The following is a 13,030-nucleotide window of genomic DNA, read 5'->3' on the forward strand; positions in this document are numbered from 1 at the left end:
CCCACGCAGGGTCCCGGAGGCTCCAGGCGGCCCCGCCCCCCTCCCGTTTCCCCCCGTCTCACTCACTGGCGGGGCCTCGCGCCCAGGCCCCCAACGGCTCCTCCCAGCGCTTTCCCCCGCGCGCACCACGTGACACGGGAGCGGGGGGGAGCGCCCGCGCGGCCGTTGGCGGAAAGGGGTCACGTGGCCGAGGCGAGGCCCGCGCGCTGGGTGTGAAGTCACACTCTGCCGCACGTGGCCCTGTAGGGGCGGTTGGCGGCCCGCGAAGGCGGCGGGGGGGGGCTGGTCGAGAGGGTCTGGGAGGCTATAGCTGGGGGGCTGGCTGGGGGGGAGGGTTTCTTGGGGGATACAGCTGGGGGGTTGGTTGGAGGGGGCTAGTTGCAGGTTTCCTGGAGGGGTCATAGCAGGGGGACTGGTTGGAGGGTTCCTGGGTGTTATAGACGGGGCTGGTTGCAGGGGACAGGAGGGTCCAGTAGTGGGGTTCCTGGAGGTTTTAGCTGGGGGGAGCTGGTTAGGAGGGAGCTGGTGGGGGGTAATTTGTCATTAGTAGCTGGGATAGGTGAGACTAGGGCTGTGTCCACACGTGGCCAAAATTTCGAAAGGGCCATGCTGATGGCCAAATCGGAGAATACGAATGAGGCACTGGAATGAATATTCAGCACCTCATTAGCATGTTGCCAGCCGCGGCCCTTCAAAAGCACCACGTTTTGCGCATGTGCAGCTCGGCTACACGGGAGCCCTTCTCGAAAGGAGATAACAAAATCTCGTTATTCCTAATTCAGTTGATCGGAATAAGGGGATTTTGATGTTTGTGGGGTCCTTTCGAAAAGGGCCCCTTATAGCTCAGCCACGCACAAGCAAAATGCAGCAATTTCGAAGTGCCACGGCTGGCAGCAAAGCTAATGAGATGCTGAATATTCATTTCAGCGCCTAATGAGTATTCTCTGATTTGGCCACTAGCATGGCTATTTCAAAATTTTGGCCAAGTGTGGCCACAGCATACAAGGGGAAGCCTGGTAGGGAGGGCCTGAAAGATTTGTAACTGAGAGATAAAGTTAATTGAGAAAGGGGGCTGTGAGTTGTCCAGGGGGAAGTAGAATTTTGTTAGCAGGGAAGTGACATTGCTAAGAGTACCCACTCGCTCCTTCCCTCCTGTGACCTGCAGCAAATCCCAAGAATTGTAATAATCCATCTACCTCTATGGGCACACCCCCTGCCCATTGAATTGATCTTTGGCAGGCACACAGAGATATCTGAGGTGCTCCAGATACTACATCTAGCAGTGTGTGCATTTGTGCAATGTGCTACAATTCAAACTCCATTTACACAAGTTCTGTGTGCAGGTGACACACCTGGCCTTGCACAGGTACAGCAGGAACTGAGCATCAGGCAGGGCAGGAGGAGCTGAGTAACTAGATGGTCATTCAAATATAGGAAGCTCCAGAGATAACACCAACTTAGATACCAGAGTAAACTAGATCAGGCCAGGCACAGAGTTTGGCCTTGGAAGCATTTCAAATCCATACAAACTTAATTGTTCGGCAAGCCAGCCAGCACTGAGCATCTGATGCGCTTGGAAACCCTCATCAAACACTCCAATTACCTGCTGGGGCGGGGATGGATATGACTAACACTATAAACCCCGCAGTGACACACTGTAATTCTTGTAGCTCAGCAAGAAATGTGCCCTCTAGGTCATGGGTGGGGTATGTTTTGGCACATGCACACACGCCTCAGTGCACATAACATTTTTTCTGCCCAGGGATGGAAAACAAAGGGACCTCTGCTCGGGACCCACTTTGCGGTCCCAACCCGCAGTTTAAGAACCACTATTATAGTAGCCTCTGCCCACCCCAGCTCCATTGTGTCACGAGTTGTACAGACTGACAGCACCAGAGAGGTAGCTGTGTTAGTCTGTATCCTAACAAAACAAAACAGCAGAAATGTAGCACTTGAAAGACTGACAAAATGATTTATTCAGTGATGAGCTTTCCTGAGACAGACCCACTTCATCAGGTCAATAGTAAAAGATGGTCCCTCCTCCACAAACCTTAGTCATTCTATACAAGATGGGTGAAGGTTTGAGGGAAAATAGAAGCACCAAGAGGGAAGGTGACTTGTCCAGAGTGACAAAGTATGTCACTGGCGGAGCTGGGAATAGACCCCACATCTTCAGTCGTCACATACAGCTAATACATAACCTCATTCTCCAAACATGGTAGAACTGTGAAATTGAGAGAGGGATACATTAAAATTTTTGTTCTGTTTTGTGGCCCGGAGCTAGGAAGGAAGCCAAGTTAAACCAACCTTGACCCCCACTGATGGCAGTGGGAAATTTGCAGAAAGATCAACACCCTCAATGAAAGGGGCAGCTCACAGTTTTCCTCACCCAGGGGCTTTTTTCAGGCTCTATAAGGGTACATCTACGCTAGGGTACACAGTTGATCTCAGAAACACAATTCGTCAGCACGTCCATCGTCCAGTACGTATAGATTGGCCCTAAGGCTACATCTACATTAGGGTAGAAAGTAGTTTCTGATACGCAATTCTACCTATGCCATTAGCCTAGCTAGAGTTGATGTATCAGAATTGACTTTCTTGGGGCTGGTCAGGCTCATGCCAACATCCCTTACTGTACGCAATAGCGTGGAGTACCAGGGCTGAAAGCCAAGCCCAGAGAGGTCAATTTAGCCATGTCTCAACACATGCAGCAAAATCGAACTCTGAAATATCAACCATAGTGCAGTCAATCAGCTTGTAAGTATAGATTCACCCTAAGATAAGGCAACATGGGGATAATTTCACCACAGGTAAGAGCTACCGCTTTCTTCAGCATGAAAGTTTATATTCTGTAGGTTCTTTTTCCAGAGACCTGGTCCCACCTGTGAAACTTCTTACAGCAAGAACTAAAAACCACCTCTACCCTCCTGATTTTTCAGTCCAAATGTAAAGCACACCTCCCTAGACTTCTCAAACAATAATCCATGGAACATCAGCTATTAAGGGCTTGTCCACATAGAAAGTAATTCAGGAACAACTCTTCCATTTTAAATTCCCTCTCTCTTTTTTTCTAGAATAAACTCCATGTGTAGACAAGTCTTTAAAAAAATCAATTAAAAAAAAACATGCAATTTCATCCCTGGAGGACAAAGTCAGAAACCCCACTGGACAGGTGTTAGTCACTGTGCTTCTTTAAATCCTGGGAAGCTCTCGGATACCATGGTGATGAAAGCAGTGTAAGAACCTACAAACAGAACAGAGTAGAAAACAATACAGACCTGTCATGTGTCAGCTAAGCACAGCATGCAGAGTAGTTGTTTGACACACCAGCCTTAGAACAGTAGTCATTGGCTAATATACTGTGAATCAGCCCTATTATAAATTATCATCTTCCATTTTGTTAGCAGTTAATTTCTTTACCCGCTTCCATACATTTGCAAAATAAAATCAGCTCAATGCTATTTTACACTGCTTGTATAAGAGGAGAAAGGTCTGCTGATGAAGGCATAGAACCAGGACAGCTAGGTTTTGTCCTGAGCCCTTATTTTATTTCTCATATTTGTACTGCATGGAGGCCAGTTAAGGATTGGGACATCGTTGTTACCCGCTGAATACATATGTAATGAACAGGGAGTTCTTGCTCCAAAGAGCTGACAAAGTCCAAGAGCTGCAACAGCCTTTTTGATGTAGGCAAGTTATTTAATTTTACAGAACCACAATTCCCTCTGTTAAATGGTAATATTATCCTTGCTTCCCTTCTGGGGTAATGTGAGAATTAAATCGCTAATCCTTAGAAAGTTCTGTGAATACAAGATGCTATACATTTGCAAAGTACTGTCACTATAAGAAAATACTTACTGTGTAACTAGGGCCATAGAAATCTTGTTATGCTGTAGCTACTGCGTACCTGGAGCAGAGGGGCTGCATGTAATTTATCGTTTTAGTTTTAAAAAACAAATCTGTGCTCCCATTTGATGATGTTTTCCCTGACCAAAGAACAAAAAGGGCTTGTACTCTGAATTCTGTTACGGCAGGTCACTCAAAATGCATATAAAATTCCCTCTTTGTATCACACCAAATGCAAATGTCAGCATTAAATAAATCCCACTGGTGTCATAGTATAATTTTCACTTTTTTGTTGCAGAAGTCCTGTGAGTTCCGTAAACACCAGGAGAAAATCCACATCCTATTGTTCTTGCTGTGCCATTTTCTTTTGTTTTCCACTTCAGCTACACCACAAACATGAAGGAGACTTGAGTTTATAATGCAAGTTTTATGCAGAGTGGCAATACTATGGTGATGATAGTGCAGTTTGATAGAGAGAGAGCAGAATTCCAGAGAATTCTAAAGAAATGAGGGGACTTGTTCATCACCACTGAGGAGATCAATTCATTTTATGTCTGCAAATATATTTCTTCCACTCTTTGCGGGAGGGCTCACCAAAACTACTGCAGTTCTTCTTGCCTATCGATTAGATATTGGTTTTCTGGGAGCTGAGAAGTTGCTGATAGCCATTAGGAAGCAGCTGCTTGCTCCATTAGGCTCTGCAGACTTTCCAGTCAGGAAATCTTGGATGACTCAAAAAGCAATTACTCTGTATTATTGCTGTTTCAGTACAGGACTTAAACACTGAGAGGTTAGGTTTGGACCTGTCCTTCAAAATTGTTACTGGGAAGAATGTCAGGATGGCACTGGATGTCAGAAAGCAGGCCTGCATGAGACCTTGAGCAAAGCCCTCAAACTAAATGGAAGGAAGCTGAGACATGGAGGGGGACATGCAGTTTGTTTTTTCTTTATTATTTTAAACCTGTTTCTTTCAGAAACATGCTCTGACACATCCTATTGTGTAGTCAGCACTGCAAGATATACTTCTTCTTCCTACAGAATGCATAAAAAGACCAGACCCTTCCCCATGGAGCTTCCAGGCTAACACAGACAACCGATCTAAATTTTCAAAAAGAACAAGAAGTCCTGGGGCACCTTATGGACTCTCAGATATTTTGGAGCATAAACTTTCGTGGGCAAAGACCCGCTTCGTCAGATGCATGTTCGTCTATACTGTGCCACAGGACTTCTTGTTGTTTTTGAAGAAACAGACGAACACAGCTACCTCTCTGATACTATATATATTTGAGAGTCTTGTCTGTCTGTCTGTCTGTCAGCGCGTGTCCATCTGGATGTCCATTTGTTCAAGAATGCCTCCTAAATAGTAAGAGCTAGGACCACCAAACTTGGTATTCAGCTTCCTCTTCTCCTAACTTAAAGAAAAGCCAGGGTTTGGTTGTGCCAGGGAAAGAGGATGTGCCTGGAATGGGATTGTTTTCCATAGCATGGAAAGGGAGGGGGCTGAGAGGAGGGACAGTTATACTGAAGAGTGAGCAGTGGGGCAGTGAGCACAGAGAACAGCTATACTGCTGAGTGACCGCAAGGGATCAGTTGAACCAGGAAGGGAATGGCCAGCTGGGGGCCAGGGCTCTCCATGTTGCCCATCAGTGGCCTAGGAAAGTGGCCCCCTGCCCTAAATGCCTCCCACCCAGTCCTTGGCCCCACTGCTGGTGGGGGCCCACCTCCAACAGCTCTGCTGCCATGGAAAAGCACTGCTAGTGGGGGTTGGGGCTGGTCCCCCTGAGGAGTGGGGGCAGGGCACAGTCCTGACCCTGCTCCCATCCTGTAGAGCACTGCTGGAAGCACCCCCAGAAAAACACTGCTCCACTGGAGGAGCCCTGCTGGTACCCAGGGCCAGGCACTACAGCCCTGCCTCACCCCACCCTAGTCGCCTCTCCCCTCCAGGTAGCCCCAGTAAGCTCCTCCAGACCTCGCAGCCCCCTGCCCAGAGCCACCACACCTCCCAGCCTTCTGATCTCCCACATCCGACCCTCTGCCCTGACTTCTGCACACCCCCACACGTGGCTGCCCCACTACCCTGAAGGACTCAAGCAAATCGAGCTAAATCTTCTAGTTACAGTATATGGAAAAATGGCCTGTGGATGGAAGATGTAGAGGTATTGTTGAGAAGGAAAAGATCAATGTAAGAATGCTTTGTAACATCCCCAGGGTCGTCATCTGTCCATTCATGACCAGGACTTTGGTACAACTGTTGAAGAGACCGTTCCAGAGAGGATTAATAAGGAGCAAGTTTGAAACAAAAAGAAGTACCTCTTCACACAACACGCAGTCAGCCCATGGGACTCCTGGCCAGAGGATGTCGTGAAGGCCATGACTTTGACAGGGTTCAAAAAAAGAGCTGAATAAATTCCTGGAGGTTAGGTCCATCAACGGCTATTTACCAGGATAGGCAGGGAGGGTGTCCTTCGCCTCTGTCAGAAGCTGGGAATGGGAAACGGAATGGATCACTTGATGATTTGCTGTTCTGTTCACTCCCTCTGAGGCACTTGACATTGGCCACTTCCAGAAGAGAGAATACTGGGCTAGGTGGACCTTTGATCTAACCCAGTATGGCTGTTATGTTGACTCACTAGAGTTTTCCTGAGGTTCATCCATACTCTGGATACTCACCCACTGCAAAAGAGATCAGCAAAGCTCAAGGTCCAGGCACCTTGATTGTCCAGTATCTTGATGGTCCAGTGTGCTGAGTGAAGAAGCTCCCCAACCGATTTGGATTTAACAGGCTCCACAGGATAAGTGGCATTGAAGGAGGCAAATGGAAAGGCGGCCCATAAAACCACAAAGCCAAGAGTGGAAGAAGGAGATGTGGGAAGTGATTTAGACAAAAAGACAGGATGAAGGCGTGCAGAGATGTAGCCTGGCACTGAGAAGTGCGAGTTAGGAGCTCATATACTTTCCTTTCAGATCTATCCAGCCAGCTGGGTGTTACAACAGAGGAAGCAGAGATGGGAATAGCAAAAAACAGGGCATATCAAACAGTCTAACCATGCTGGAATTCAGCCAGGTCCCCATGCTTGGCTCCTAAATGCAGCTACTTGTCAAAGAAGAACAAATCCACTGTGCACTCAGGCAAGCATCGACTGATTTGTGAATCAGTGTGGGTCTGCTGCTAAAACAGCCACAGCAGCCAGGTGAGGGGGGTGAAGAAGAGGTGATGGATGGCATTAGGGCTGGAATCAGCTGGAGCAGCTCCTACTGCATTGATCCAGTGAGGCAAGTAGCAGACACACAGGACCAAAAAGAAGAAAAGATAACAAGCCTGCTGCTCTCTGTCTGGCTCCGAGGCATTTCCTCTGCACAGCGCTGAGCACTTTCCATTATTGATTCACCTCTGGGGCCAGTGAGCAAAGGCTCCTAGTGTGTATAAATGGCCAAGAACAAGCAGTCGGTTCTAATTGATCTGGAAACCGAGCTGTACACATAGCCCCCTAGAAGTCAAGTGACATTAATTCCTAAGTGATGGGGACCCTGCGGACTGCCTCACACCTGCCTGGGGTATTTACACTCAAGAGATGATTTTGTTCAGGGTCTGCGCCTCTGGAGAGAGGCAAAAACAGGCATCAGGTTTGGCTACTGAAGCGGGAAATTGGGCTGTCTCCTTGTTTTGCTGACTTGGCACAGGACAGCTAGAAGGAGGAAGGCCCAAGCAGCATTTTGGGATGCTTGCGAGGAAGCTCAGACCTGTTTTTATCGATGGGATTCCTTCTTTTCTCCCTGCTAATTTGGTCCTCGGGTTGGAGACTGGGCTGAGCGCTCAACTGTCATTCAGAAGAGCTGCAACTGGGGCTTCTGCAAAGCAGATGTCATGAGGCTCTGAGGGCTGTCCGGGGTGATCCATGGATGACTGGAGGCCAAGACCAGCAGTCCCTGCAATTGTTGTGGCAATGGTCATTCACCTAAGCATGCTTCCCAGGGAAGCTGACTTGGCCAGGAGCCAGCTAGAGAGCGGAGGGTGGTGGGAGAAGGACAAAGCCCATTGTGGGAGATGGTCCATATTTGCAAAAAAGGCCTCCCCCCCGCCCCCACCAACAAATTCTTGCACATGGGCCTGTGCTGGCTGGGGAGAGGGGTGTGTCTGCACGGCTCCCACCGCTGGGAGAAGCCCACGGAGCCACGCACCTCCCCGGAACCACAAGGACATGCTGGCAGTGGTGCGGAGCTAGTAGCTGGAAGCCACTCTCACCCTGCTCTGCTGGCAGTGGGGACCCTGGAGCATTTCAAATAGCCTGGGGGGTGGCAGGGACCACACAAGCTGGAGGGCAGGATTGGGAGATCCCCTGCCCACCCCCGAGCTGCTGCCAGACAGGGTGTGCCAGCTAAGGGCTGCAGACCTCACCCTTCCTCACACACCCCACTTCCTCCCATAGCCTATACCCTCTCCCCACACCTCCCTCCAGCCCCCAACCCCCTTCCCAGAGCCTTCAGCATGTTAGGGAGCAGTGAAGGTTCTTCAGTGCCATCATTGGCCTGCCAGGGAGTTGTGAGGACTGGATGGGGCCAAAGGTAAATTGAGTTTGAGATGCCTCATTTAAACAGATGGCGTTTCCAGCCATTTCTATGAGCCACGCACCCATTCCGGGTCTCCTCCCCACCCCATTAAACCCAGGAGCAGGCTACACAGGCAGGGTGCTCGTCAGGGGTCACGCAGACCTTGGTGGATCATCGTGCCAGGTTCCTGCACATTTCCAGAAGCTGCCAGGCAAAGTGCCCCACGACAGAATCCACACAAGAAGGCAGAGGGGAGAGCATGAATGACATCCCCACTGTGATCCCGAGGGGCCTCACAGCCCCACAACAGCCAGAACTCAGGAAGACTCATAAAGGGGCATACCAGAAAGATGGGGAGATGGCCAGCAGCTGCTCATCACAGCTCAGTGCTTTGCAGTGTGTGAAACGAAGGCGAGTCCTTCAGCAGACAGCAGAAAGGTGGCAGGCTGCAGAAAATTACACACAGCTGACTCCACAACCAGGCACCTCACCTCCCTCTCCTCCCCGCAGTTCCAGCTTCAGTTTTGAATCCAAGTCAAGTGCAGCAGCTCGGAGTTCCAGGATCAAAAATTCATTGTTTGTTACTCTTTTCTCGAGGCACTCCATTCCTCCCTTCCCCCATGGCCTTGCCACTCCTTCCCAGTGTTCTCCCCATAGGGGGGTGTGTGTGTGTGTGTTTCTTAAAACCACAGCAGGCAGAATCAAGAGTTTTGCATGAAAATCTCCGCTGTTATTTAGAGCAGGGGGTGCACGAAGTCAGGGGTAGGCCCCCTTGGGGAGGTGTGAAATTTCCTAAGGGCAGTGCTGCATGATTGGCTGCTGGGTCTCGGGCTCATTTGTAGACCGATCTATAAAGTTTTTATATTCTACAAACTTATTTTCTTACACATGCCGGAAGGGTGTTTTTTTGTATGAACATAACTGAAATGTCTGTCAGTTTGGATGACATTAGATGGGTTGGGGGGGGGTATGATGGGGTTCAGGGGTCCCCCTGCACTGCACCCCGTCTGCTGGCAGGAGTGACTCTCACTCAGCAGGTACAACAGGAGGTTTATTAGGCAACAGATGCCCAGTTTCTCACAGAAGCGACAGTACAGCAGTCAGAGACAGTCCTTCCAACCCGTCCTGGGGAGAAGACCCCGAGGGGTGCCCCTCTGGGGTGTAGCTTCCCCCCTCCTCAGGCTGGCTGCCTTCCAGCTCTCTCTTCCCCCAGCCTCTAACTGCCGCCCCAGGTTCAAAAACCCAGCTCGGCTCCTCCCTCCTCTTTGTTCAGGGCAGAGGTGTTACCTGTCAGTTGTAGCCCCAGGGTCATCCTTAGCCACTGGGAGCTGCTCTCCTTGCCTCTCACATCCAGCCTGACTCACACATGCACTCCCCCCACTCCATCACAGGGGGCACCTAAAAAGTACGTTCAGCCGGATTTTGAGAAAAGTATGTTTCTGCAGAGGAATGCTTGAACGTGTGGCCCTCGGAGCCCTGAACTCAAATAAAAGAACCCCAAAGGGTCTTTTTTAATCCCATGAGTTTTCTGCAAGCTCATGATTTCCAAACACACAGATTAGACAATCACAGACTCACAGAACACTAGAACTGGAAGGGACCTCAAGAGGTCATTGAGTCCAGCCCCCTGCCCTCACAGCCAGACCAAGCACCTTCTATACTATCCCCGCTAGGCGTCTGTCTAACCTGCTCTTAAATATCTCCAGTGATGGAGATTCCACAACCTCGCTAGGCAATTTATTCCAGTGTTCAGACAACATTGTCGCCTTCTCTCTTTGCTGCTTTGGCTCTTTCCCGGAGTCTCAGCATCAGCGAGGTTTATACCATCAAATGCTGAGATACATTAAAATCATCCTTGTTGGGATTTTCCTTCCACGGATGATAGCCTCTGCCCCGCTTACCAACGGTCCTTTTGGGGAGCCGTGCAGAGTGTTCGAATCTACTGTCCAGCCAGCCAACAGCGGATTTGTGTAGCGTACGAAACAGGTGAGGCCTTCAAAAAAGAACAAGATAAATTCACAGAGGACAGGTCCATCAATGGCTACTAGCCAGGATGAGTAGGAATGGCATCCCTAGCGTCTCTTCAACAGAGCCTGGAAATGAATGACAGGATTACCTGCTCTGTTCACTCCCTCCTGGGCACCTGGAACTGGAAGACAGGACCTTGGGCTAGAGGGACCTTTGGTTTTGACTCCAGGTACCCATTATGTTCTTCAGAAAACAGCAGAAAGAGGTAGCAGCTTGCAAAGACCTTTTAAGCAGCAAAGACCTGGCCCCTCTCCAGGCTTTCAGAGGCCATTGATAAATGTGATGTGATTTTGAATGTTAAAAGACAAATTTAAACATTCCTTCTTCCAGAGGCTTTTCCTCCTTTGAAACCAGGCAGCAGCATGGCTTCGACTGGCACTGCTGCGTCCGTGCTGCTGTGGTGCCTCCTCACAGCCAGATAGGGATATCACATGCAGTCACGCGCCACTTGGCTGCTCTTTTACAAGGCCTCTGTGTCCTCGGGTAAATGCAAGAGTGGCTGGTTTGTTGCAGGCCCAGCTTGATCTTGAAGATAATCAGAGTGAAAAAATGTCACCTGCTGATTTGATCCCGCTGCTAGGGCATTTTTCAGCAGCTGCCCTTTTGGCGTTCCCTGTTGTTAACAGGTGGAATAAAGGGAGTGGACACAAATAATAAAAGCAAAAGAGCTGGTGCAGGAAATAGATTAGTCATCTTTTGGCTGCACCAGACTGGTTGACAGTGCTTCTGGATTTGCGAGTGGAGGTGGTTTTAATGGCTTCACTCTGGTCCCTAATTGATATTTGCACACATCAGAAGAAACCTTACTTTATCTTGCAAAATATGATACAACAGAAATCCATATTCAGCAAAGAAGCAAGAGTCAGAGAAACAAAGGATGCTGCAGGCACAGGCTAATGTTTTTCCTCCAACCATGTGCAGAATAAATTTTGTTACGTGCACCAAGACATGTACAGATGTGGACCACCAGTAGAAATACACACTGCAAGCTGTGTGTGCTCCGCTAATCAGCTGGGCAACATCTAAATTTCTCCTTGGCGGCTGCCCAAGTGCTCAGCTTACAGAGAATGCTCGTGAAGGGCAGGCGCGAGGTGCATCAGCAGAGCCATGTAGGTATCTAAGGACAGGAATATCCCAGGAGTGCATTGGGATTACTGCCAGAGTATGAGGGCTCAGGCCTGGCTGTTCCCCACCAGTTTTGGAAGCAGTAGGTATGGAGTAAGGGAAGAGACTGAGGTGTGCTCACAGAGCTGGGTGCTCAACTGCACTGCTCCTGATTTGAGCCGGTTCAATTATCCTCCAGCTTTTATAAGCACAAAAATTCATATAAAAACTCGGGATGTTAATGGTTAACTGGTAAGCCTCTCCCTCAACAGTTGAAGCTTGCTGGTTATGGTCAACTGGGTGGGGCTGGAGCAGTCCCCCTCTGCAGCGGCAGGGGTTTGCTCCGGCCCAGTGTGGCCCACCTCCAGCCAGCAGCAATCCAGCATGGCAGGAGCTGCTCTCATCTGCTGTGGGCCTCGCCCAAGACCTCTATGGGTGGGAAATGCTCCAGGCCAGGTAAAGCAGCCCCTGTCTGCGGCATGCTCCTCCAGCCCCATTTAATCAGTTAACTAATTACATGGGATTTTACCTCCATATTTAATACGCTTTCCAAGCAAAGACACTTGGTTGGATAATTCATAATGAAAGAACTAGGGATCCCCAAACGAAATGAATGGGTAGAGAGTTCAAAACTAACCAAAGGAAGTTTTTCTTCACACAGCACATGGTAGACCTGTGGAACTCCTCGCCAGAGGATGTTGTGAAGACCAAGACTTTAACAGATTTCCAAAAAGAGCTAGATAAGTTCATGGAGGATATGTCTATCAATGGCAGTTAACCAGAATGGGTAGGAATGGTGTCCCTAGCCTCTGTTTGTGAAAGGCTGGAAATGGACAAAAGAGGGATCACTTGATGATTACCTGTTCTGTTTGCTCCTCTGGGGCACCTGGCATTGGCCATTTTTGAAAGACAGGGTACTGGGGTAGATGGACCTTTGCTCTGATGCAGTCTGGCTGTTCTTATGTTCTTATACTGGGCCTTTGGGAATCCAATTTAATTCCAGTGTGAAGGCCACCAATGAATAAGTGTTTGGTTCAGTTTAACAGGAGGAACTCCATACGAAAAAACGTGTTTGCAGAAATCAAGGCTTCACCTGGAATACTGGTATTACCTAGTAATCCAGAAGCAACCTCAGGCTATCCATGATAGGCAGCTGAATTCTGAAAGCATGCCCATGTGAGAGAGATCAATGCTCTTACTGCTTCTGATCCCGGAAAGTACAACTCATGAAGGCTGTAATCTTCCCCTCACGGGGTGATCATAAAGGGTTCCTATCTGAATACCATGGTATTTACAGACCTGGCAGCAATCCATAGCTTCCCCGTGGTGTGTAAATTTACTGTCATCATTAAGGGCAGTCGCAAATGTCAAATGCAAGGCATCTGGTAATGGACTGAGCACAAGCTGGAGAGGCGTTTGCTGAAATTCCGGGTATTCAGCTTGCTTCAATAATTACGCTTGCAAGAAGAATACCACCAGCAAGAGTCAATCTGTACTAACATAT

At 49.0% G+C, this 13,030-nt stretch overlaps 1 protein-coding gene across 1 annotated transcript in view; it reads right to left on the reverse strand.

The window, feature by feature from the left end:
• Positions 1-10,770, reverse strand: part of SPOCD1 (SPOC domain containing 1) — a 44,470-nt gene extending 33,700 nt beyond the window's left edge. Inside the window, exons 1-3 of the mRNA XM_074976550.1 lie at positions 10,511-10,770; positions 10,296-10,387; positions 8,738-8,840 (exon numbers count right to left, since the gene is read on the reverse strand). The gene's annotated coding sequence lies outside the window, so the exon portion shown is untranslated. The remainder of the gene's footprint in view (positions 1-8,737; positions 8,841-10,295; positions 10,388-10,510) is intronic.
• Positions 10,771-13,030: the final 2,260 nt, after the last annotated feature.

The sequence above is a fragment of the Carettochelys insculpta genome, chromosome 24, assembly GCF_033958435.1.
Source record: "Carettochelys insculpta isolate YL-2023 chromosome 24, ASM3395843v1, whole genome shotgun sequence".
In the NCBI taxonomy this organism is placed as follows: domain Eukaryota; kingdom Metazoa; phylum Chordata; order Testudines; family Carettochelyidae; genus Carettochelys; species Carettochelys insculpta.